The 24,488-nt window shown below is 46.1% G+C and overlaps 1 protein-coding gene across 4 annotated transcripts in view; it reads right to left on the reverse strand.

The window, feature by feature from the left end:
• Positions 1-24,488, reverse strand: part of ptprna (protein tyrosine phosphatase receptor type Na) — a 200,868-nt gene that overhangs the window by 72,321 nt on the left and 104,059 nt on the right. The gene's annotated exons all lie outside the window — the stretch shown is intronic.

A 24,488-nucleotide genomic window follows, 5' to 3' on the forward strand; every position in this document is an offset into this window, starting at 1 on the left:
CTTTGCTATATAAAGGGGCTGCTGAGTTTCTCCAGCCTCGTGTGCTTTTACTTTTTAGATTTACTAGGATGATGCCTGGACTTCAGGAACTGTGTTAAAGGGACAGGTTAGGGGTTTATTCCCTGGAGCGTAGAAGAATAACAGGAGATTTGATGGAGATATATAAAATTATGATTTGTATAGACAGAGCAATTATAGGTTGGCTTTTCCCACCAAGATTTGGTGAGATACAAACCAGAGGATATGGTTAAGGTTGAAAAGGGAAAAGTTTAGAGCAGGGGTGTCAAACTCAAATTCACGGAGGGCCAAAATTAAAAACTTGGACTAAGTCGAGGGCCGAACTAGATATTTATTGAAAATTTTCAACAACATCTGCATGTTTTCTCTTCTTTCAACATATGTAATGTTAAACTTTTTCTTATTAAAATAAATGTTTAATAATAGTTTTGGATAAACTCTTTCCAGAAGCATTAACAAATGAGAAATAAAATATTCAATAAATAATATTTCTCTATAGAGGATTGGTCAAATGTTGCTAGTGTGCTGTCGAATAGTAAAATCTGAGGGCTATTGAGAATGTGGGAGAATAACATGATTCCTGAAACAATCAAATGGGTGACCGATTGCGGGCATGAACTCTAGAAGGGTTATTTGCCATGCCCTTTTTCCATTGGTACAGATATCCTTTGATTTACACACTTTTCAAGTTTTATGCCTAATGAGCTTGTATCCAGGTACAGGACCATTTTTAACCAGGAATCTATTTATCACTGTGACATGAAACTATTGGAAGATCGTTTTATCCTGAGATTAAAGTTGATAATACTTACTCAGGCCTGTGTGCGGGAGGGCGGGGTTTGCGGGCGATCGGGTTGGACAATGACAGTGGGGGGGCATCGGCTCTCGCTGCAGGGCGGCATCTCGGCGGATCAGCGGCCCCGTCACCGTGAGTCGCGGGTCGGCCTGCGGCAGGGAGGGGGAGTGGGCAACGGTCCTGGCGAGGTCAGTCCCGAGGCCTCCGGTTCCGGGCGCTAGGAAGCGGCCTTGGCTTCCCCTGACACCGGCCAGGCCCCAAAACCAGAGTCCACGGTGAGACCCTGCAACGTAAACAGAGGAGGTGGGGGCGATTAGCAGGCTGACGCCAATGCACTCTGGGATTTGTTGTATTACTGTGCATGCGCTATACTGGCACGGCGGCCAGCGGGCCACCTCTAATACATTTTTGAAATGATCTTGCGGGCCAAATATAATTATTTGGCCTGCGGGCCAGAGTTTGACATGTGTGGTTTAGAGGAACATAAGGGGGATCTTCTTCACACAGAGAGTAGTGGGGGGGGGAGGGGCGTAAGGAACAAACTGCCAGTTGAAGTGGAGATTATGGGCTCAGTTTTAACATTTAAGAAGAATTTGGACAGGCACATGGATGGGAGAGGGATGGAGGGCTGTGGGATTGGGTGCAGGTCAGTGGGACTAGGCAGGATAATAGTTTGGCACTGACTAGAAGGGGCGAAGGGCCTGTTTTCTGTACTATAATGTTCTATGTGACGATAGTAACAAGACTTCCCATTTTGTCATCTCACTTGCATCATCTGCTACACGAGTTGACCTGCCTGGATAGCGTGCAAAACACGGTTTTTCCCCTATATTTCAGTATGCATTAATAAAAGAATACAAATCTGTCTGTGCTGCTGGACATCACTTGGCACTGTGAATATTTATTATATACTCTTTCCTGGCATGGTTGGCGTAACGCCTTGACAGCACCAGACATCGGAACCAGGGTATGAGTCCCATCCTGTCTGTATCACTCTCCCTGTGACTGTGTGAGTTTTCCACGGGGGCTCCGGTTTCCTACAACCCTTCAAAATGCACCAGGGGTGTAGGTTAATGGGGTGTAAATTGGGCAGCACAGACTCATGGGCTGAAGTGGCCCGTTACCGTGCTGTATGACTAAATTTTTAAAATAAAATAAAAATGTTATTTTTATCATGTTCCCCCCCCCCCCTCCCCCAGGGCATCATAGTTATGCTTAATATGTGTCAATGTGCTTTATGTAACTGGGAACCTTACAAAGAATTTAATTACACAGTGACCACTAAACGCATAAATCTAAAAGCCCTGACGTTTCAGGTATCATTTAGATCTGTAACAGTTTACAAATGAATACATGACAGCTGATTGAAACTGTAACAATATGGAAACTGATACATTACAAGATAGGGACAGGTCCTGTAACAATCTAAAATCCAATTTGTTATATGACCAATCCTCCTGCATCTTACGGTATCATCTAGTACTGTGATACCTTACAGGGTATTAATGGGTTCCTTACTAAAGGCCCCAGTCCAGGCACAGGGTGAGCTGCGGCGGCCTCGGCCCCGGTCCGGGCAGTATGGACCGACCTAGGAGGGGAGGCAGGCCCCTCCAGCCCGGGTAAGAAACCTGCATAGGAGAAGGCCACTCCGATATAAAACCTACGACCCAAGGACCTCGCTGCCACGTCCCTGCTTGCTTGGCCACGGCACACGAACCATGGGTGTAAAGGGTGGGGCCAGTACTGCGCGCACTGCACTCCACCTAAAAGCTCCTTTGCGCAGGCCCGAGGACAGGTCCACGTCCTCCCCCTCCACGTCCTCCCCATCCACGTCCTCCCCCTCCACGTCCTCCCCCTCCACGTCCTCCCCCTCCACGTCCTTCCCCTCCACGTCCTCTCCCTCCACGCCTTCCCCCTCAAAAGATGCTCACAAACTCAAGCTAGCATGCTGGAACATCAGAACCATGCTAGACAAGGCTGACAGCCACCGACCTGAACGTCGGTCTGCCCTCATTGCACATGAACTCCTCAGACTTGACATCGACATAGCCGCTCTCAGTGAAGTCCGCCTGGCAGATGTAGGCAGCCTCCAAGAACGCGGCGCGGGCTACACACTCTACTGGTCTGGCAAGCCTTCGGATGAACGACGCCTATCTGGTGTAGGCTTCATGGTCAAGAGCTTCATTGCCTCCAAACTCGAAAACCTTCCGATAGGCCTCTCGGACCGAATCATGTCCATGCGACTCCCCCTTCAGAACAAGCGTCACATCACCCTCATCAGTGTCTATGCTCCAACCCTCCAGGCGGAACCAGCAGAAAAGGACAAGTTCTACACCGACCTGCGCAACCTCATCCAACGCACCCCTACAGCCGACAAGGTTGTTATCCTGGGCGACTTCAACGCTCGTGTCGGCAAAGACTCAGAAACCTGGCCAGGAATCCTGGGCAAGCATGGTGTCGACAAGTGCAACGACAATGGGCGCCTCCTGTTGGAGCTCTGCGCAGAACAGCGGCTTGTCATTACAAACACCCTTTTTCAGCAGAGGGACAGCCTTAAGACCACCTGGATGCATCCCCGATCCAAACACTGGCACCTCCTGGACTACGTCCTGGTGCGAGAAAGTGACAAACGAGATGTGCTCCACACCAGGGTCATGCCTAGCGCGGAATGCCACACTGACCACCGGCTGGTTCGCTGCAAGCTCAACCTTCACTTCAAGCCAAAGCCCAGGAACAATAAAGCCCCCAGAAAGAGGTTCAATGTTGGAAAACTGCAGTCAGACGAAGCGAGAGGAAACTTCCAGGCAAACCTCAAAGCAAAGCTCGACGATGCAATCCGCCTCACGGACCCGTCCCCTGAAACCCTCTGGGATCAGCTGAAGACTACCATACTGCAATCCACTGAAGAGGTACTGGGCTTCTCCTCCAGGAAAAACAAGGACTGGTTTGACGAAAACAGCCAGGAAATCCAGGAGCTGCTGGCAAAGAAGCGAGCTGCCCACCAGGCTCACCTTACAAAGCCGTCCTGTCCAGAGAAGAAACAAGCCTTCCGTCGCGCATGCAGCCATCTTCAGCGCAAACTCCGGGAGATCCAAAATGAGTGGTGGACTAGCCTCGCCAAACGAACCCAGCTCAGCGCGGACATTGGACACTTCAGGGGTTTCTACGAGGCTCTAAAGGCTGTGTACGGCCCCTCACCCCAAGTCCAAAGCCCGCTGCGCAGCTCAGACGGCAAAGTCCTCCTCAGCGACAAGATCTCCATCCTCAACCGATGGTCAGAACACTTCCAATCTCTTTTCAGTGCCAACCGCTCAGTCCAAGATTCCGCCCTGCTCCAGCTCCCTCAACAGCCCCTAAGGCTAGAGCTGGATGAGGTTCCCACCCTGGATGAGACATATAAGGCAATCGAACAACTGAAAAGTGGCAAAGCAGCAGGTATGGATGGAATCCCCCCAGAAGTCTGGAAGGCTGGCGGCAAAACTCTGCATGCCAAACTGCATGAGTTTTTCAAGCTTTGTTGGGACCAAGGTAAACTGCCTCAGGATCTTCGTGATGCCACCATCATCACCCTGTACAAAAACAAAGGCGAGAAATCAGACTGCTCAAACTACAGGGGAATCACGTTGCTCTCCATTGCAGGCAAAATCTTCGCTAGGATTCTACTAAATAGAATAATACCTAGTGTCGCCGAGAATATTCTCCCAGAATCACAATGCGGCTTTCGCGCAAACAGAGGAACTACTGACATGGTCTTCAGACAGCTCCAAGAAAAATGCAGAGAACAAAACAAAGGACTCTACATCACCTTTGTTGACCTCACCAAAGCCTTCGACACCGTGAGCAGGAAAGGGCTTTGGCAAATACTAGAGCGCATCGGATGTCCCCCAAAGTTCCTCAACATGATTATCCAACTGCACGAAAACCAACAAGGTCGGGTCAGATACAGCAATGAGCTCTCTGAACCCTTCTCCATTAACAATGGCGTGAAGCAAGGCTGTGTTCTGGCACCAACCCTCTTTTCAATCTTCTTCAGCATGATGCTGAACCAAGCCATGAAAGACCCCAACAATGAAGACGCTGTTTACATCCGGTACCGCACGGATGGCAGTCTCTTCAATCTGAGGCGCCTGCAAGCTCACACCAAGACACAAGAGAAACTTGTCCGTGAACTACTCTTTGCAGACGATGCCGCTTTAGTTGCCCATTCAGAGCCAGCTCTTCAGCGCTTGACGTCCTGCTTTGCGGAAACTACCAAAATGTTTGGCCTGGAAGTCAGCCTGAAGAAAACTGAGGTCCTCCATCAGCCAGCTCCCCACCATGATTACCAGCCCCCCCACATCTCCATCGGGCACACAAAACTCAAAACGGTCAACCAGTTTACCTATCTCGGCTGCACCATTTCATCAGATGCAAGGATCGACAATGAGATAGACAACAGACTCGCCAAGGCAAATAGCGCCTTTGGAAGACTACACAAAAGAGTCTGGAAAAACAACCAACTGAAAAACCTCACAAAGATAAGCGTATACAGAGCCGTTGTCATACCCACACTCCTGTTCGGCTCCGAATCATGGGTCCTCTACCGGCACCACCTACGGCTCCTAGAACGCTTCCACCAGCGTTGTCTCCGCTCCATCCTCAACATCCATTGGAGCGCTTACATCCCTAACGTCGAAGTACTCGAGATGGCAGAGGTCGACAGCATCGAGTCCACGCTGCTGAAGATCCAGCTGCGCTGGATGGGTCACGTCTCCAGAATGGAGGACCATCGCCTTCCCAAGATCGTGTTATATGGCAAGCTCTCCACTGGCCACCGTGACAGAGGTGCACCAAAGAAAAGGTACAAGGACTGCCTAAAGAAATCTCTTGGTGCCTGCCACATTGACCACCGCCAGTGGGCTGATATCGCCTCAAACCGTGCATCTTGGCGCCTCACAGTTTGGCGGGCAGCAACCTCCTTTGAAGAAGACCGCAGAGCCTACCTCACTGACAAAAGGCAGAGGAGGAAAAACCCAACACCCAACCCCAACCCACCAATTTTCCCCTGCAACCGCTGCAATCGTGTCTGCCTGTCCCGCATCGGACTTGTCAGCCACAAACGAGCCTGCAGCTGACGTGGATTTTTTACCCCCTCCAAAAATCTTCGTCCGCGAAGCCAAGCCAAAGACTAAAGTAAAAACTGAATAGAATTTTTAATATAAATTTAGATATACAGCACGGTAACGAGACCTTTCGGCCCATGAGCACGCGCTGCCCAAGTACACCCATGTGTCCAATTAACCTACCAACACATTACGTCATTTAAGAAAGGATGTGCTGACTTTGGAGAGGGTTGAAAGGAGGTTCACAAGGATGATTCCAGGAATGAAAGGGTTATCATATGAGGAGCACTTGACAGCTCGTTGGAATTTAGGAGAATGAGGGGAAATCTCATTGAAACATTTTGAATATTGAAAGGCATGGACAGAGTAGATGTAGAAAGGTTGTTTCCCAGGGTGGAAAAGTCTGCAGGCCATTTCATGTCAGACCTCCGCCTGGAGGCCGGCTACAAGAGCAGATTGAAAACTTAAACTTACCTTTCAGACAGCAGCCCTAAAAGGCAGCTCCACATCCCATTCATATCCAGAGGCGCCTCGTAGAGCCCTCCAGAGCCGATGGAGGCGGGATGACTGGTGCCGAAGTGCCACCCATCATAAATACACGGCAGATCAATGGTCATCTTCCCTACCCACAACCACTCTGTGGTTTCCAGAACAGTTCTGGCTGCATGGGGGGTGGGGGGGATTATGGGTAAGGAAGACAGACAGAGACAGCTCCCACTGCTCCAAGGGCTCCTGTTGATGGCTTCCATTGCCCCGATGGTCCCCACTGCCCTGATAGCTCCTGCCTGCCACCCCTAACTTGGAGTGGGGAGATAGGTCGTGGGCTGACAACATCATCAGATCGCCCCCTAACCAGCCGCTTGCAGCAGTTGTGCACTCAGGTCAGGTGGCAGAGCACAGATGATCCTTCCCCGGGTAGGATTGGAATCGGGGCCTCGGAACTGGCCACAGCACATTCAGGAAGGTACGTCTTTAGTCGTTAGGGTGAAGAACCTCCGCCTTTACAGATGGGTGTTTTCCCTGCTTGAAAGTGCCTTATGACAAGAGGGTGAAACTTCAGGATTGAAGGGCCCCTGCTTAGGTGTGGAGTAATTTCTTCAGCCAGAGGGCGGCGATTCTGTGGAATTTGTAGCCATGGGCGGTTGTGGAGGCCGGGTCATTGGGTGTATTGAAGGCAGAGATTGAAAGGTTCTTATTAGCCAGGGCATCAAAGGTCATTATCTTTGTATCTTTATCTTTGCTGTATAAAGGACACTGTTAGACCTGCTGTGTTTCTCCAGGATTGTGTTTTCACTTTGGGCATGAAAGGTTATGGGGAGAAGGCCAGGTCGTGGGGTTGAGTTGGAAAATGGATCAGCTCATGATTAAATGGCAGGGCAGACTCGATGGGCTGAATGACCTATTTCTGCTCCTATGTCTTATGGTCTTTGGAATGCTGGGGAGAAACCAATGCAGGTCAGGGGGAGAATGTACAAACTCCTTACAGACAGCACTGGATTCGAACCCTGATTACTGGCGCTGTAATGGTGATGTGCTAATCTCTACACTTGCCGTGCTTGGTTTAGTAATAATCTATATTACAAGGAATCTTTTGGATCTGCAGCAATCTACAAACCAATACAGCACAGGACGTACTGCCGGTAGCTTCTGCAATCAGATGATACACTGAACCTGGAAAGCCCTCTGCTTCCCCATGGATCCTATGTAAACCTGCTGGTTGTGGAGTTGTGAACAGCTAGTGCCATCACAGGCATCAGTCTTCACTCCATCAAGAGGCGATGTGGTGTCTCAAGAAAACAGCCTCTATCCTCAGGGACACCCCACCACCCAGGCCATGCCCTCTTCTCACTGCTCCCATCAGGAAAGGAGGTACAGGAGCCTGAAGACGAACACCCAGTGCCACAAAATCAGCTCCTTCCTCTCCGCCATCAGATTTCTGAGTGGACAATGAACCACAGACATGAGTTCACTTTCTCTTCCTTTGCACTAATTAAAAAAAAAGTGACTTATAGCAACATTTGCACGTGAAACGCTGCTGCAACACAACAAATTTCCCCTCATGTTCATGACAATCAGTTCTGATTCCAGATACCCAGGCTGAATGCAGTGTTCCCTTCTCCACACCCAGCCGGCATGCCTGCCTCTCTCTGGCCGCCTGCTCTGACTTGCACACGCCATTCAAAAGACCAAATACTTTTCCCCCACCCCCCACCTGCCCCTCTTAGCATTCTAACCGAACAGCAACAATCTCCAAATAAAGGAAGCAAGGCCAAACCTAAGCAAGAGAATCCATTTGAGTGGCTGCATTAACCCTTTTCAAGCTGTCAGTTCTTCTCCTTATATGTATATGCAGTAAAATCCATGGTATCCGGCACCTCCGGAGATGGGTATTTGCCAGATAAGTGAATTTTCCGGTTGCTTGAGAATGCATATGCGTGATTGGTGACTGGCAGCGAGGAGTGCCAATTTTAAACTCATATTTTTTACCTATTTATTTTCTTCAATTTTTTTCCCCTGGTTATTGAGGCTGCTGGTTGCTTGAATTCCAGCTAACAGGGGCTTCACTGCAGACTGTATATATGTATAATATCCAACATGGGGCCTGACCTGCTGAACTTCTTCAGGACTTTTGTATAAATAGCTTTTTATTCAGGCGCCTGTCTTCTTTCTGCTCATACCATAACGAAGGGCTCAGGCCCAAAACGTTAGCCTCCTCTAGCCCAGTGGTTCTCAACCTTTTACTTTCCGTCATATACCACCTTAAGTAATCCTTATGTCATCAGTGCTCTGTGATCAGGTCATTTGTCAGAGTGCTACTGGTAGCATGTAACCCTGTCGCATGGCCACCAACTAAACCGGCTCCCTCCTGCTAGGCTTGCCTGGTGCAGAGTGTGGGGGGGTGGGGTTAGACCCTCTACAGGATGAAAAGCAAGACTGGGTCAGCGGCCACCTGGCAAAGACGTGCCGCGAAGTGCGGAAAGGGAAACCCTTGCATCAGAGCTTGGTCCGACCGTTCGCTGCAACTCCCCCCCCCCCCCCACCCCCGCAACTGTCTTGGACCTCACCAGGCCGCTGGATCCGGGAGGGGATATCGAGAGGGTGGGTCCAGACCTGTGCAACCCCCTACTCCCTAAATCCACGCGCACGCTGCTCCTTTCTGAGGAGGGGTATCCTCGTATCAAACCCCACAAACTGACTGAAAGGAACTATCGTCATCTTGTGGTATGGATGGCCAGAATGTGGGTGGAGAGAAAAAGTTTGTAAACCACTGTTTAAATCATCCCTCATTGACTCGTTATGTGCACGGTTTCAGAACTCCAAAGGAAATGGGCCAATGAGAATTCTTCTCAAGCAAAATATTTCAGTAACAATTGGGTCTAAAGCAGTGATTCCCTTCCCACTCACATCCCACCTTAAGCAATCCCTTACTCATCACAGAGCACCGATGGTATAGGAATTACTTAAAGTGGGATGTGAGTGGAAAGAAAGAGGTTGAGAATCACTGCCTTCAACGCTGTGTGACCTGCTGAGTTTCTCCAGCACTTTTCTGACTTCCTACCCACATCCATCTATTAACTCTTCCCTGGTGGCCTGTGCCTCCAACCCCCTGCCCCTTCTTCTCCCCTCTCCCCACACTGTCATTCAAGTATCTTCCTGTTCTTTGTTCATACAAAGGGCTCGGGCCCAAAACATTGGTGATATATCTTTACCTCCTATGGTCGCTGTGAGACCGGCTGAGTTCCTCCAACACTCTTGTGCACTGCACTATCCTTCCTGCTTTCCTTCCTCCTCCCCCATCCCATCTTGGTTCCCTCCCCTGCATCTAATTATGGATTCGGCAAAGTGCCTGCCTGGGATCCTTCCTGGGTGATGTGTACATGCTGTTGGTTATTTAACATTTCAAAGGGCTTCATCCAGGGTGAATTGACAGACGCTCCCTCTCAAAAAAATGGGAAACATTGAGTGGGGGGGGGGGGAAAGAATGGGTTAACAAAACCATCAGCCAGTGGACAAAGAACGTGGAGGAGGAGGCTGGGGTGGGGGGGGGGGGGCATCGCTGGGCACAAGGTCACAGACAGAAATCCCCGGCCTGTCTGCCGCAATCACTGCTCCCATCGCTCTTCTCTCTCGCCAGCCAACCCAATACTCCCATTGGACTGTGGAGAGGCTGAAGACAATAGCACCATTTACAGCCTCGTAGCCAGATCATGAGGGCACGGGAAGGATGGGGTGGGGGGTGGGGAAAGAGGGGCGGAGAGAGCTCATGGCAATGAGGAGAGCAGCAGACTCGGCACGACCTGGGTCAGATTTCACTCACTGCTTTCCCCGCAAAGCTCTTGAAAACAGGTCTGACCTCCCCTCCCCAAAATCCCACCTGGGAGGGCACAGAGTGATTAAATCAGGGGAAAGAATCAGGCAGGAACATGGAGAGCGTTGGACGACATGGGTAACAGCTGTTAGCACAACACTATTACACCACCAGCGACCCAGGTTCGAATCCGCTGTTGTCTGTAAGGAGTTTGTGCCATAGATCATTACAGCACAGAAACAAGCCCTTTTAGCCCTTCTAGTGTATGCCGAACCATTATCCCACCTATCCCATGTCCTGCACCCATCCCATGTCCTGCACCCAGCCCATTGCCCTCCCATTCTTGTATCTGTCCACATTTTTCTTGAATTAAGCCTGCATTCACCACCTCAGCTGGCGGCTCGTTCCACACTCCTGCCACTCTCTGTGGGAAGAAGCTCCCCCTGATGACCCCCTTACGCTCTCCCTGTGACCAGGCTCCAGTTTCCTCCCGCATTCCAAAGCAGGGTGTATTTGGGTGGCATGGTTTCGTGGGCCAGAAGGTCAGTTACCGTGCTGTATCTCCAAATGAAATAGAAAAAAAAATTAACACAAGCCAACAGGAGCAGAAGGCCACTCAGGCCATCAAGCCTGTCCTACCATTTCAATCTAATCGCGGGAGAACGTTCACCTGAGAACGTTGTTTCGTCAGGTTGCCTTTGTACAGTCAGATAACAATAAACGTGACTTGACTTGATTCTCCCTCCTCCTATTGGGGAGAAAGCTTAACAGTGTGAAAGCGTGCACCAACAAGCTTAAAGAATGTTTCTTTCCTGCAGCCATCAGGCTCCTGAATGAACCCCACAACAGTGTTCTCATGCTGCCCTTGCTTGGTGTGAATTGATCTTTTTCATCATTATTCTACAATTTAACATTGCACTCTTGTCATGCTACTTGTTACGGCTGCATGAATGTTAGAGTAGACCTGTTAGACTGCTTGCAGAAGAACTACTTTTTTGGTGTGACAATAAACCATCCTTACTAACCATGCTACCTGGAGACAGCACACGCTGGCATCTGCTGGAGGAGGTCAGCAGGGTTGAGCACATCCGTGGGAGAGAAAGAATGGCTGATGTTTCCTGGCGGAACCCTTCATCAGGATTAGGGAGGTAGCGAAGACACACAGGTGTAAAGAGGGTGGGTGGAAGGGGGTGGTCCAGCAGGGGCCCATGTGGGGTTGCTGAGAAGTGGGATGCAGTAGGTTGTCACATGCCAGATGAAGGGAGAGAGGGGCAAGAAAGGAAAAGGAATTTCTTCTCCACACCCCTCATCTCAATAAGGGAATTCCATTCTCTTTCTCCCACTGATGCCGCTCAATCCTCTTTCTCCCACTGATGCCGCTCAATCCTCCAGCGGATTCTATTTAACCATATTTTCTCATCTTTAATTTAATTTTAGACATATAGCACAGGACCTTCCAGCCCATGAGTCTGGGCCACCCAAATACCCCAATGAACCTAAAACATTTTGAAGGGTGGAAGGAAACCCATGCAGTCGTGGAGAGAACGTACAAACTCCTTACAGACAGGCACCGGATTCGAACCCTGGTCACTGGCGCTGTAACAGCATCATGATCACACTACACAAACCTTGCCACCTTTAATATAGAACATAGAATGATACAGCACAGTACAGGCCCTTCGGCCCTCGATGTTGTGACAACACATATATTCCTTTAAAAAAGTACTAAACCCTCCCTACCCTCTATTTTTCTTCCATCCATGTGCCTGTTAAGAGTCTCTTAAGTGCCCCTAATGTTTCAGCTTCCAACACCATCCCCCGGCAAGGCATTTCAGGTACCCACAACTCTCAGTGTAGAAAAAACTTACCCCTGTTGTCTCCCCTAAACTTCCCTCCCTTCACTTTGTACATATGTAGTAAAGGGGAGGACATTGGGGAATGCACAAAAACAAAGAGAACTTGGAGTTATGGTGCAGTGTTCCTTGAAGGTGAATTCCCATGTTGTCAGGGTGGTTAAGAAGGCATTTGGTATGTTAGCCTTCATAAATCATAGCATAGAGTATAGGAGCTGGGAAGTGATGTGGCGACAGTTTAAGGCATTGGTGAGGCCAGGTTTGGAGTATTGTGTTCAGTTCTGGTCTCCAAATTATAGGAAGGATATAGATAAGGTGGAGGGGGAGCAGAGAAGATTTACAAGGATGTTACCTGGCTTAAAATACCTAGAGTACAGAGAAAAATTGAAGAGGTTAGGACTTTATTCATTGGAACGTAGACGGTTGAGAGGGGATTTGACAGAGGTGTTTAAAATTATGAAGGGAATAGATAGACTAGATGCAAGTAGACTCTTCCCCCTGAGAGCAGGGGAGGTTGAAACAAGAGGACACAAGATGAGGGTAAGGGGGCAAAATTTTAGGAGAAACATGAGAGGATGCTTCTTCACTCAGAGAGTGGTGGCTGAATGGAATAATCTTCCAGAGGAAATAGTTGAGGCAGAGTCAATTCTTTCATTTAAGAGGAGGATGGATAAGAGGGGGATGGAGGGTTGCAGGCAGAGAATAGGCAGGGAGATCTAGCGGAGTTGTTTGAGTGAACCAGCGTGGACTTGAAGGGCCAAGATGGCCTGTTTCCATCCCATAAACTGTCATATATGGTGTTTGCTGATCCTGTCCTGGGAAACAGGTGCTGGCCGTCCACCCTATCTATGCCTCTCAGAATCTTGTAGACCTCTATCAAGTCTCCTCTCATCCTTCTACGCTCCAAAATGAAAAGTCCCAGCTCTGCTAACCTTGCCTCATAAGACTTGTTTCCCAATCCAGGAAACATCCTGGTAAAGCTCCTCTGCACCCTCTCCATAGCTTCCACATCCTTCCTATAATGAGGCAACCAGAACTGAACACAATACTCCAAGTGTGGTCTCACCAGAGATTTGTAGAGCTGCAACATGACCTCTCGACTCCTGAACTCAATCCCCCTGTTAATGAATCCCATAGGCCTCCTTAACTATCTTATCAACCTGTGCGGCGACCCCAAGATCCCTCTGTTCATCCACACTCTTAATTAACCGACTATTAACCTTGTTCTCAGCCTTCTGGCTTGTTCTTCCATAGTGCATCACCTCACACTTATCCGGATTGAACTCCTTCTGCCACTTTTCTGCCCAACTCTGCATCATGTCTATATCCTCTTGCAACCTTCAGCTCCATCTACAACTCCTTCAACCTTCATGTCATCCACAATATACTCTATATTATCACATTGATCCCAGGTTTGAAATTTACTCCCAGATGAATCATGTCCAGGGGGAAAATAATCATCAAATCTGTATTCATTCATCATCAAGACATTAGAAAGTGAGAATCTGAAATGGCAATCACAGAATTATCCAAAAGTTTCATTTATGTTTCTCATGGAAGGTATTCTGGGTTGGCTCTAAAGTAGCCCATTTAACACAGCCAAGGGCAACTACGGATGGACCATAAATACCGCCCTTTTTCAGTGAAGGTATGTAAACTATAGATTCACAAGATCACAAAAGGTACAGAAACAGACCATTTGGCCCATCGAGTCTGCTCTGTGAAACCTCCCTGAGCTAAACTGTTCTTGCATCTAGTTCCAAGTTCCGGCCTTGTCCCCATATCCCACGATACCCTGACTAATTAGATATCTATCAATTTCCCCTTTAAATTCCCCAAGGATTCTGCCTCCACAGCTACACGTGGCCATGAATTCCACAAATCCACCACCTTCTAGCTGAAGAAATTGGTACTTTTTAATTCTAAGACTGTGGACTCTTGTCCTAGAATCACCCAACAGGGGAAATATCTTATTTACATCCACTCTGTCCAATCCATTCACTATTTGAAATGTTTCTATGAGATCCCCTCTCATTCCTCTAGATTCTAATCATAATTAATAGAGTCCAAGAGCCGCTAAGTGTTCCTCATATGTTATCCTTCTCATTCCTGGAATCATTCTGGTAAACCTCTGTACCCTCTCCAACCTTTCTAAGATATGAGGCCCAAAACTGCACACAGTATCCAAATGAGATCTCACCAGTGCCCCATAGAGTCTCATCAACATCTCTCTACTCTTGTACACAATCCCCTTTGAAACGAATGCCAACATAGCATTCGTCTTCTTTCCCGCCAATCCAACCCGGCGGTCAGCTTTCAGGTTATCCTGCACAAGGACCCCCAAGCCCCTTTGTACGTCTGAGGTTTGAATTTTCTCCACTTCCAAAATAGTAATCTGACTGTTTATTTCCTCGACCAAAATGCACAACCGTACATTCAAGATTCAAGATTGATTAATTGACAGAAGGCAGAGAGTCGGGGTAAATGGGTGTTTATCTGATTGGCAGACAGTGGTAAGTGGGGGGCCGCAGGGGTCGGTGCTGGGCCTGCATCTGTTCACCAATAACGTTGATGATTTGGAAGAGGGGACAGAGTGTAGTGTGGCCAAGTTTGTGGATTATACTAAATTGAACGGAAAAGCAAATTGTACCGAAGATGTGGAGAGGCTGCAGAAGGATATAGTTAGGTGAGTGGGCAAAGGTCTGGCAGATGGAATCCAATGTTAGTAAATGCGAGGTCATCCACTTTGGAAGGAAAAATCGAAGAGCAGATTATTATTTAAATGGTGAAAAACTGCAGCATCCTGTAGTGCAGAAGGGCTTGGGAGGCCTTGTGCATGCATTGCAAAACATTGGGTTGCAGGTACCACAGGTTATTAAGAAAGCCAATGGAATGTTGGCCTTCATCGCTAGAGGAATTGAATTCAAGAGCAGGGAGGTCATGCTGCAACTGTACAAGGTACTGATAAGGCCACACCTGGAGAACTGTGTGCAGTTCTGGTCTCCATACTTGAGGAGGGATAGACTGGCCTTAGAGGCAGTCCAGAGGAGGTTCACCTGTTGATCCCGGAGATGAGGGGGGGGTTGACCTACGAGGGGAGACTAAATCGCCTGGGATTATACTCACTCGAATTCAGAAGAATGAGAGGAGATCTTATAGGAACATTTAAAATTATGAAAGGGAGAGTTAAGATAGAGGCAGGAAAATTGTTTTCACTGGTAAGTGAGACCAGAAATAGGGGACACAACCTCACGATTCAGGGGAGTAGATTTAAGACGGAGATGAGGAAAAACTGTTTTCCCAGAGAGTTGTCAATCTGTAAAATTTTCTGCCCAGAGAAGCAGTTGAGGCAACTTCATTAAACATATTTAAGGTTCTGTTAGATTTTTACATAAAAAAATTGAATTAAGGGATATGGGGAAAAGTCAGGTGGGTGGAGTTGAATCAGCCATGATCTCATTGGATGGTGGAGCAGGTTCGACAGGCCGGATGGCCGACTCCTGCTCCTATTTCTGATGTCCATATGTTCTTTATGGTCATGTAATAACAACAGGAGTCATATTACATGAAATTGAGTTTCTGTAAGGCAGAAAAAGATTTGCCATCAGCAGAAATTGCCTGGAGCTCCTTGCCCATCCAAATCAATTAGCAACCCAAGCTCCAGATCTGAATTTGGCAAGCGATCAGGAAGCCCTCGGCCCCCTCTGCATTCCCAGTTTTGATACCTGGTACCCCTTCAGCTAGTCTTGAGCCATTCTCCAGCGGTCCACAGCTTGGTGTGAATCCTATGACCACCAGTTAGCAGCCCTGCCGCCTACGTGTTCTTCAATAGCAGAGGCCCTTACTGATCCGCCATTCTGGTCATTGTCCCGTGAGTCATCTCCTCTGCTTCTATTTATCAAAAAGGGGGTGTTTTCAGGTGCCCTGCACCAGTCCTCTGCTTTCCCAGTGTCTGCAACCCCTCATGGTCGCAGCTGAACACAGGCACTGCCATATTGGGCCCAGATCCTGTGATTGTAGGTTTTATAATAAACTACTGTCGGCTCCTATAACAGGCCGTTTAAAAGCTGTACAGAGCCGTGGGTTGTTGGCCTGGGCTGTAGGACCCTGCAGGGGAGTGCAGTGTCCCCGCTCTACCCAGGTCTGCACCAGCTGTTACAGCAACTCTGTGCTGCCATTTTTTTTAACATAATGTGGATAGTAGGGAGGTGGGGTGGGGTAAGGAGTTCAAATGACACTCAAAACTGATCAGCAAGCTCCAAGAACTGGGTCTCACCACCCCACCATGCAATTGGATCCTGGATTTCCTCACCTCCAGACCATATTCAGTGAGGATTGGCAAGAACATCCCCTCCAAGATCTCCATTAGCACCAGACTTCCACAGGGATGGGTACTTACCCCCCGCTCTACTTGTTTTACACCCTGTGACTCAGTAAGACACCAGCATCATCTACAAGTTTGCCGACGACACAACGTCACGAGTTGCATAAAAGGGGTGATGACTCAACGTAAAGGAGGGAGATTGATCACTTGGCTGGACTAACAACAACCTTGCACTCACCACAACCAAGGAGCTGATTGTAGAATTTAGGAAGGGAAAACCGGAGGTGTACGATCCAGTGATCATTGGGGGGATCAGAGGTGGAGAGGGTGAGCAAATTTAAATTACTGGGAGTCACTATCTCAGAAGACCCTTCCTGGGCCCAAAATACCAATGGCATCATGAAGAAAGCACCTCTACCTCCTCAGCAGTTTGCAGAGGTTTGGTATGATACCAGAAACCCTGGCAAATTTCTGCAGATGTTTGGTGGAACGTGTGCTGACTGGCTGGGTACAGGGACACCAATACCCCTGAGTGTAAAGTGCTTCAAAACGTAGTGGACACAGCCCAGTACATCACAGGCAAAACCCTTCCCACCATCGAGAATATCTACGGCAGCAATCATCAAAGACCCACACCAACCACCAAACCCTCTGTTCTCACTGCTGCCATCAGGAAAGAGGTATCGGTGCCACAAGACTCACACCCGCCAAGTTCAGGAACAGCTGCTTCCCCTCCACCATCAGACTCCTCAATGACAAACTCAGTCAGGGCGTTATTTAAGGATACTTTTCTTATTACCGAATATTTATACTTCTTTATTTGCACTGTTTGTTTAAATTCATTTCTTTTCATTACATTTCTTTCTTTGAGATTCCCGCCTGGCCCACAGGATAAAGAATCTCAGGGCTGTATGTGATGTCATGTATGCTCTCTGACAATTACTTTGTAGATAATCCAATTGGCTGATGACGAGTTGACCCCCTTCTCTAATTGGCTGGGAAGAACCAACCAATGGCAGGGGTGTGAGGGAGGGATGGCGTACAAATAGCTGGTGGCTAAGGGATGGTTAAGGAATGGGGGCATCAGTAGGATCATCTCTCACTTGGGAAACAGCTAATGCAAACTTCCAGAGATACAGGAAAGCCGCCAGTTCTCAGGTGATGATGACAGCTCATGGTCATACACATGAGGATAATGCGCTAATGCAATGACGTTCCTTTTGCTTGCTGAAGCTCCACAGTTATGTAAAATACACCAATGAGCATAAATGATCAAGGCAGAGACCGTGGGAGGGATGGGGGTGGGGGAGATCGCCGTTATAACGAGGACTAGGGGAAGAGGATTAGGACAGGGGACAGAAGAAGGGGATTGGTGAACCGGGGAAGGGTGATGGATAGGTGGGGGTAAGTTCTGATCTGAATCGTTGACTATCTTTTTTCTCCCACTGGTGCTGCTCGACCCACTGAGTTGAGATTTCAGATTTAAATTTAATTTTTTTTAGACGTACAGCACAGTAACAGGCCATTTCGGCCCACAAGTCTGTGTCGCCTAATTTACACCCAATTCACCTACACCCCACCCCCACTCCCCCCCTCCCAGCCCTATACCATATGCTTCAAACAGTGGGAGGAAACTGGAACCCCTGGGGAAAACCTACACAGACACGGGGAGAACGTACAAAATCCTTACAGACAGCGCGGGATTCGAACCCCGGTGAAATTTCTCGATCCTGAATGTCCTTTTATTTTGGGATGGAGACCCTCTATGCTGGGAAAAGATCATCCCCTCATCTTCCCTGTAAAGCCTGCAAGAATTCCCAGCAACGTCCTCTAAAGAAAGAAAGTTAAACAAGTCCCACAATATGTCACCCAATCTTCAATGAAGACACTGAAGAATTGGACAAGAGACAAACTGACTGCATTGGAAAACCTTAACAAAATGCCAGGAGCAATAAAAATTTGATTTACCTAGACGGCAATTTGATTTCCAAAGCTCCCCCCCGGTGTAGGCTCTTGCCTTGGTCGTTTCTCTTTCCGAGCAGGAGGAGGTAGTTGGAATTTGACGTTGGTTTCTCCCTCCCTCCCTCCCACAATCCGTGCTTTGTTGGCCCTCTTGCTAGGATCGCGTAGCCTATTGTTTCAGGCAGAAAGCCTATTCAGTAGCGGACAGCTGAGAGCAGGCCGGCTGCAACAGTGTGCGGGCAGGACCCCCGGCAACAAGGGCTTTAAGATGGTCAGGATGGGGCCCAGGGAAGGCTAAAGTACTCTATCACATTATCCCTTCAGCCCTGCTTCTGAACAGATGCATTTTGCAACGTTTCAAAATCCCTCTGAACTCTGGATAGGTTTCAGATTCGGAATCAGAATCAGGTTTATTGTCGAGAAAGGTGTCGTTTTGGGGCAGCAGTATTTGCACCTTCATTACAGGGGAAAATAATGCTATAAAATATTTTTCTGTAAAATTAAAAAATTTATTTTCACTTGTGCTGACCTATCTAGTCCTTCTCCACAACAATCTAATTTTTTTTTCCCTCAACCTTTCATCTATAACGCTGTTTTTCTTACATGCGTATGCATAGAACACAGTACAGGCCCTTCGGCCCTCGATGTTGTGCCAACCCATATATTCCTTTTAAAAAAGTACTAAACCCTCTCTACCCTCTCTATTTTTCTTCCATCCAAGGGCCTGTCTAACAGTCTCTTAAATGCCCCTAATGTTTCAGCCTCCACCACCATCCCCAGCAAGGCATTCCAGACACCCACAACTTTCTGTTTTAAAAAAAACATACCCCTGATGTCTCCCCTAAACTTCCCTCCATTCACTTTGTAGCCACATCCTCTGGTGTTTGCTGATCCTGCCCTGGGAAACAGGTGCTGCCTGTCCACCTATGTTCCAATGAGAAAAGTCCCAGCTCTGCTAACCTTGCCTCATGAAACTTGTTTTCCAATCCAGGCAACATCCTGGTAAATCTCCTCTGCCTCCTCTCCATAGCTTTCACATCCTTCCTGTAATGAGGTGACCAAATTTTGGGTGGTTTTCTCTGGAGAGTCAGAGGCTGAGGGGAGACCTGATCGAGGTTGATAAATTAGGTGAGGAGGCGTCAATAGGGCGGGCAGTCGGAATCTTTATCTCAGGGTGAAGATGTCACAAACTAGAAGACTGGGCGGGGGGGGCGGAAAGGGAGATATGCGGGCAGGTGTTTGTTTTAAACACAGAAAGTGGTGGGTGCCTGGATAGAGGTGAAAGCAGACACAGGTTGGCGTGGCAGTTAGCGCAACACCTTTGCAGTGCCAGCAATTGGGACCGGAGTTCAAATCCCACGTTGCCTGTAAGGCAATGTACCTGTAAGGTACATTCTCCTCGTGTCTACGTGGGTTTTCCCCAGGAGGGCTCCAGTTTTCTCTCATCATTTGAAACGTACCAGGGATGAAAATTAATTGGGTGTAAATTGGGCAGTACATGTTTGTGGGGCGAAATGGCCTGTTACCGTGCTGTATGGCTAAATAAATCAGTGTTTAAGAGACTTCTATACGGACACATGCATATGCAGGGAATAGAGGGATATGGATCACATGCAAGAAGCAAAATTTTAACATAAATAGAGTGAAGCGTTTGGCACAGACCAGTGGGCTGAAGGACATGTTCCTGTGCGATACTGTTCCATGTTCAAACATTTCTGAGTTTGTGGCAGGTCAGCATGGTACCTTTGAAGGAATACGATGTTCTGTGAGAAATAATGCTTTGCCTTAAACCAGACGGTCATGCTCAATGAAGAGAAGCATTTCCTGGGTGGCGTGGCAAGATGGCGTAAAGGCAAGACGTGTATTCCACCTTCTCCCAGCTGGAACATTAAATCCCTGACTTTAAGTTGTTTAAAATTAATTAAAAATAATATTTTAAATTATTTAAACAATAGTAAATTACTATGGCAACGAATGTAGAAAAATCAAAGGCTCAACTCCAAAAGAAATTGCTATTTAAAAGTACGGAAAAATTGAGGCCGACCTTTAGAGCGGAATCCTCGGAGTTGATTTCGGCAATTCCCATGGCTCAGAGGACCCCAGCTCGGCCGATCTTGACACCGGCGCCGAACTTGTTCCCGCAAGATGGCGCCGGCACCCTGGTGAGTTCGGCCACTGCCGATCTGCGCGCACGTGAAGCCATGCGCGTGGACAAGACGGTCGACAGAGGGACCCGCGACCCCGCGATCTTGCCGGGCAGCCTGGGGTTCGCGCGAGTTGCGTCGGAAGACACTCCGACGTGCCCCGTAGCTTTGCCCGGCCTGCGTGGAGCTTCGTGAGTCCGGGAGCTTCTTGACAAGGTGTGGGCTGCGGGGTAGCTCGAGCGCCGGATGTCCAGACCCCCAGCCGCATTGTCAAGGCATCTACACCGACAGAAGAGGAATTACTTACCTTTGCAGAATATATCCAGCAGGGGGAGCCAACAACCCTTGAAGGTAAACCTCAAAAAGTGGAATCGGAATCTGGAATGGATCTATTATTGACAGTTCTGGAAGGGATTGCCTATCAGATGGGTAAAATGTCAAAACCAATATCAGATCAAATGGATCAAGGGTTTATGGAGGTGAAAATGAAGATACATACTTTATGTGAAGAAATGTCAAATATGAAGCGAGATATGAATGTAGTTAAAAGTGACATTAATAGATGTATAAAATCTGTTGATACTGTCCAAGAAAACTTTAAGAAAATTGAGACAGCTTTTTCTGAGTGTCAAAGTCAAGTGGAGCGTAATAGGGAAAAAATGGAAAAAGTGGAAGGATCTTTCGTAGATCGGGGAATTCAAAAAAGACAGTTATTGAAGAAGATTGATTCTTTGGAAAATCAAAGTCGGAGAAATAATGTGAAGATGGTTGGTCATCCAGAAGATATTGAAGGCTCTGATCCTATAAAATTCTTTAAACGCTGGATCCCAGAAGTTTTGGGTAAAGAGTTCTTTCCTGAAGTTGCAAAGTTTGAGTTAGATAGGGCTCATAGAGCTCTGAGAAGAAAACCGCTTCCAGGACAACCGCCGAGAGCAGTTTTGATTCGTTGTTTAAAATACCAGGATAGAGAAATGATTTTATGTATGGCAGTACAAAAAGCACGACAAAACCAATCCCCATTAATGGTTCAAAACAACAGTGTTCTTTTATACTGATTTGAGTCAGGAAGTTATTCGTAGACGGCGAGAATTCAATACGGCTAAAGATGTTCTGTGGCGAAAAGGTTATAAGTTTGCTTTTCATTACCCTGCAATTTTGAAGGTTTTTTATGGAAACTTGCAATCTCAATTTTTTGAAAATGATCACGATGCCTTAGTTTTTGCAAACTCTCTGCCGACATTGGGAAGAAATGGTCGTTCTCCGCCTTTGTCCCCTAAAAGGAGATTAAATGGAAATGGCAGTGGACATGGAAAGAATGGGAAGAAAGAAAAAATACAGAATCCTCTTGATATCGAAGATGCGGAGCAATCATTAGGTGTGGAGTTACTCGGTTGAAGATATGGACTATATTTGAAAGTGTCTATCTATATAATAAATATGTATCCGACTGGTGGGGGGGCGTGACACTGAAAACTTTGTTAGTCATCTGCCACCAGTGGGTTTCGAACACTCAATTTTTTAGGGTAATACTGCCTTTGGGTGGTTTTTTCGTGTGTTTTTTTTAATTTTTGTTTTGATTTTTTTTAAGAGGGGTTTTCTTTTTCATCCTTTTTTTAATCTTTAAAGGATTATAAAGGGGAGCATTATTTTATAGAGTTGAATTTTTTAGCGTGTGTATTTACTAATAGTAAAAAATTATGTCTAGATTGAACTTTGCAACTTTTAATGTTCAGGGGTTAAATAGCACAATAAAGAGAAAGAGAGTATTGGTGTATATAAAAAAGATGAAAATTGATAATGGTTTTTTACAAGAAACACATTTGACTGAGAAAAAACATTTGAAATTGAAAAGAGACTGGATTGGTCAAGTTTTTTAGTCTTCTTTTAATTCTAAAGCAAAAGGAGTATTGATTTTAACTCATAAGAACTTACCATTTGAATTGGTATCTACTGAAGGGAATGCTGGTAGAGTTTTAAGAGTTAATTGTAAAATTTTTGTGGAATTTTGGACACTGCTTAATTTATATGCACCCAATACAGATGATGAGCGGTTTATTTCATAAGCTTTTTTCTTGTTAAATCAGGCTGATGAGAATATTTTAGTGGGTGGTGTTTTCAATTGTGTTTTGGATCCTTTATTAGATAGAAATGAGAAGAGTATAAGGAAGTCAAAGATAGCAATACAACTTAATGCGTTAATGAAAGATTTAAATTTGATAGATATTTGGAGAAAACTTAATCCTACAGAGAAAAATTTTTCTTTTTATTCTTCAAGGCATGATTCGTTTTCCAGAATTGATTTATTTTTGGTATCAACACATCTTCAGGGTAGGGTACCGCAAACTGAATATAAAAGTAGAGTTATATCAGATCATTCATTATTAATCTCCTCTTGTGAAAGTTCGGAGATAGTACGTTCGACATATAAATGGAGGTTTAATGCAATGTTATTGAAAAAACCATAGTTTGTTACTTTTGTAAAAGAGCATATTTCTTTATTTTTGACCGAAAATGTTAATTCTGTAGAGTCATTTTATAGTATGGGATGCTTTAAAAGCTGATTTGAGGGGACAGATTATTAGCTATTCTACGAAAGTTAAGAAACAATATATGGCAGAAAGTTTACAGTTGGAAAATCAGATTGTTGAACTAGAGAAGGATCTTCAGAAGGATAATAACAGAAGATTTAAAAAATCCATATTAACGAAGCTAAAATTACGCTATAATACTTTACAAACTTACCAGTTTGAGCGCTTAATTAATAGATCTAAACAACGTTATTATCAGTTTGGGGAAAGGGCTCACAAGGTACTTGCCTGGCAATTGAAAGCTGAACAGGTATCTCGGATTATTAATGCTGTTAAGAAGAATTCAATAGTAACGTAAGCCTCAGGAAATTAATGACCAGTTTTATTCATTTTATCAAAAATTATATACTTCTGAGGGGAAACAGGATAATGGTTCTATTGATTCTTACTTATCTAAATTAACGTTACCGGTACTAGATGAGAAAGATATTCAGGAGTTGGAATCTCCATTTACGGATTTTGAAATCAAGGAAGCTATTCAGGTAATGCCTAATGGTAAGTCCCCGGGAGATGATGGGTTTCCTGTGGAATTTTATAAACTTTTTTTATGTGTTAAATCAAGTTACTGAAGAGCAGAAGTTACCAGATTTGTGTTCGAGTGCTTTAATAACTGTTATCCCAAAGAAAGAGAGAGATCCTTTGCAGGTATCTTCATATAGACCTATTTCTTTATTGAATGTAGACTATAAAATTATGGAAAAAGTATTAGCTAACAGACTTGCTAAATATTTACCTAAATTAGTGCATATTGATTAAACAGGTTTTATTAAAAATAGAAATGCCTCAGATAATATACTTCGATTGCTTACTTTGATCAGTGTTTATTGGCGGCAACTTAATCATCCTCTGGTAGTTGCATTAGATGCTGAAAAAGCTTTTGATAGGGTTGAATGGGACTTTTTATTTAAGGTATTAGAGAAATTTAAATTTGGCCCTTTCTTTATTGGTTGGGTTAAGGCTTTATATATGAATCCGATTGCTAGGGTGGTGACAAATAGACAGACATCTTTACCTTTTAAATTGACTCGATCAATTCATCAGGGCTCCCATTGTCGCCAGCCCTATTTGTATTGGCTATAGAACCGTTAGCACAGGCTATTAGACAAAATGAGGATATTAGAGGGATGAGGATTAAGGATGAAGAATATAAAATTAATCTATTTGCAGACAATGTGTTGATATATTTGACAGAGCCTGAGAGATCGTTGAAACAGTTACAGGAGTGTTTATCTAAATTTGGAGAATTGTCGGGATATAAAGTTAATTGGGATAAAAGTGAAATTTTACCAATTGGAGCAGAAGATTATTCTGAATTTAAAAATATTACAAAATTAAGATGGACGAATAAAATCACTTAGGTGTGTTTGTGGACAATGACTATCAATCATTATA

The sequence above is a fragment of the Narcine bancroftii genome, chromosome 4 (assembly GCF_036971445.1).
Source record: "Narcine bancroftii isolate sNarBan1 chromosome 4, sNarBan1.hap1, whole genome shotgun sequence".
Lineage (NCBI taxonomy): Eukaryota > Metazoa > Chordata > Chondrichthyes > Torpediniformes > Narcinidae > Narcine > Narcine bancroftii.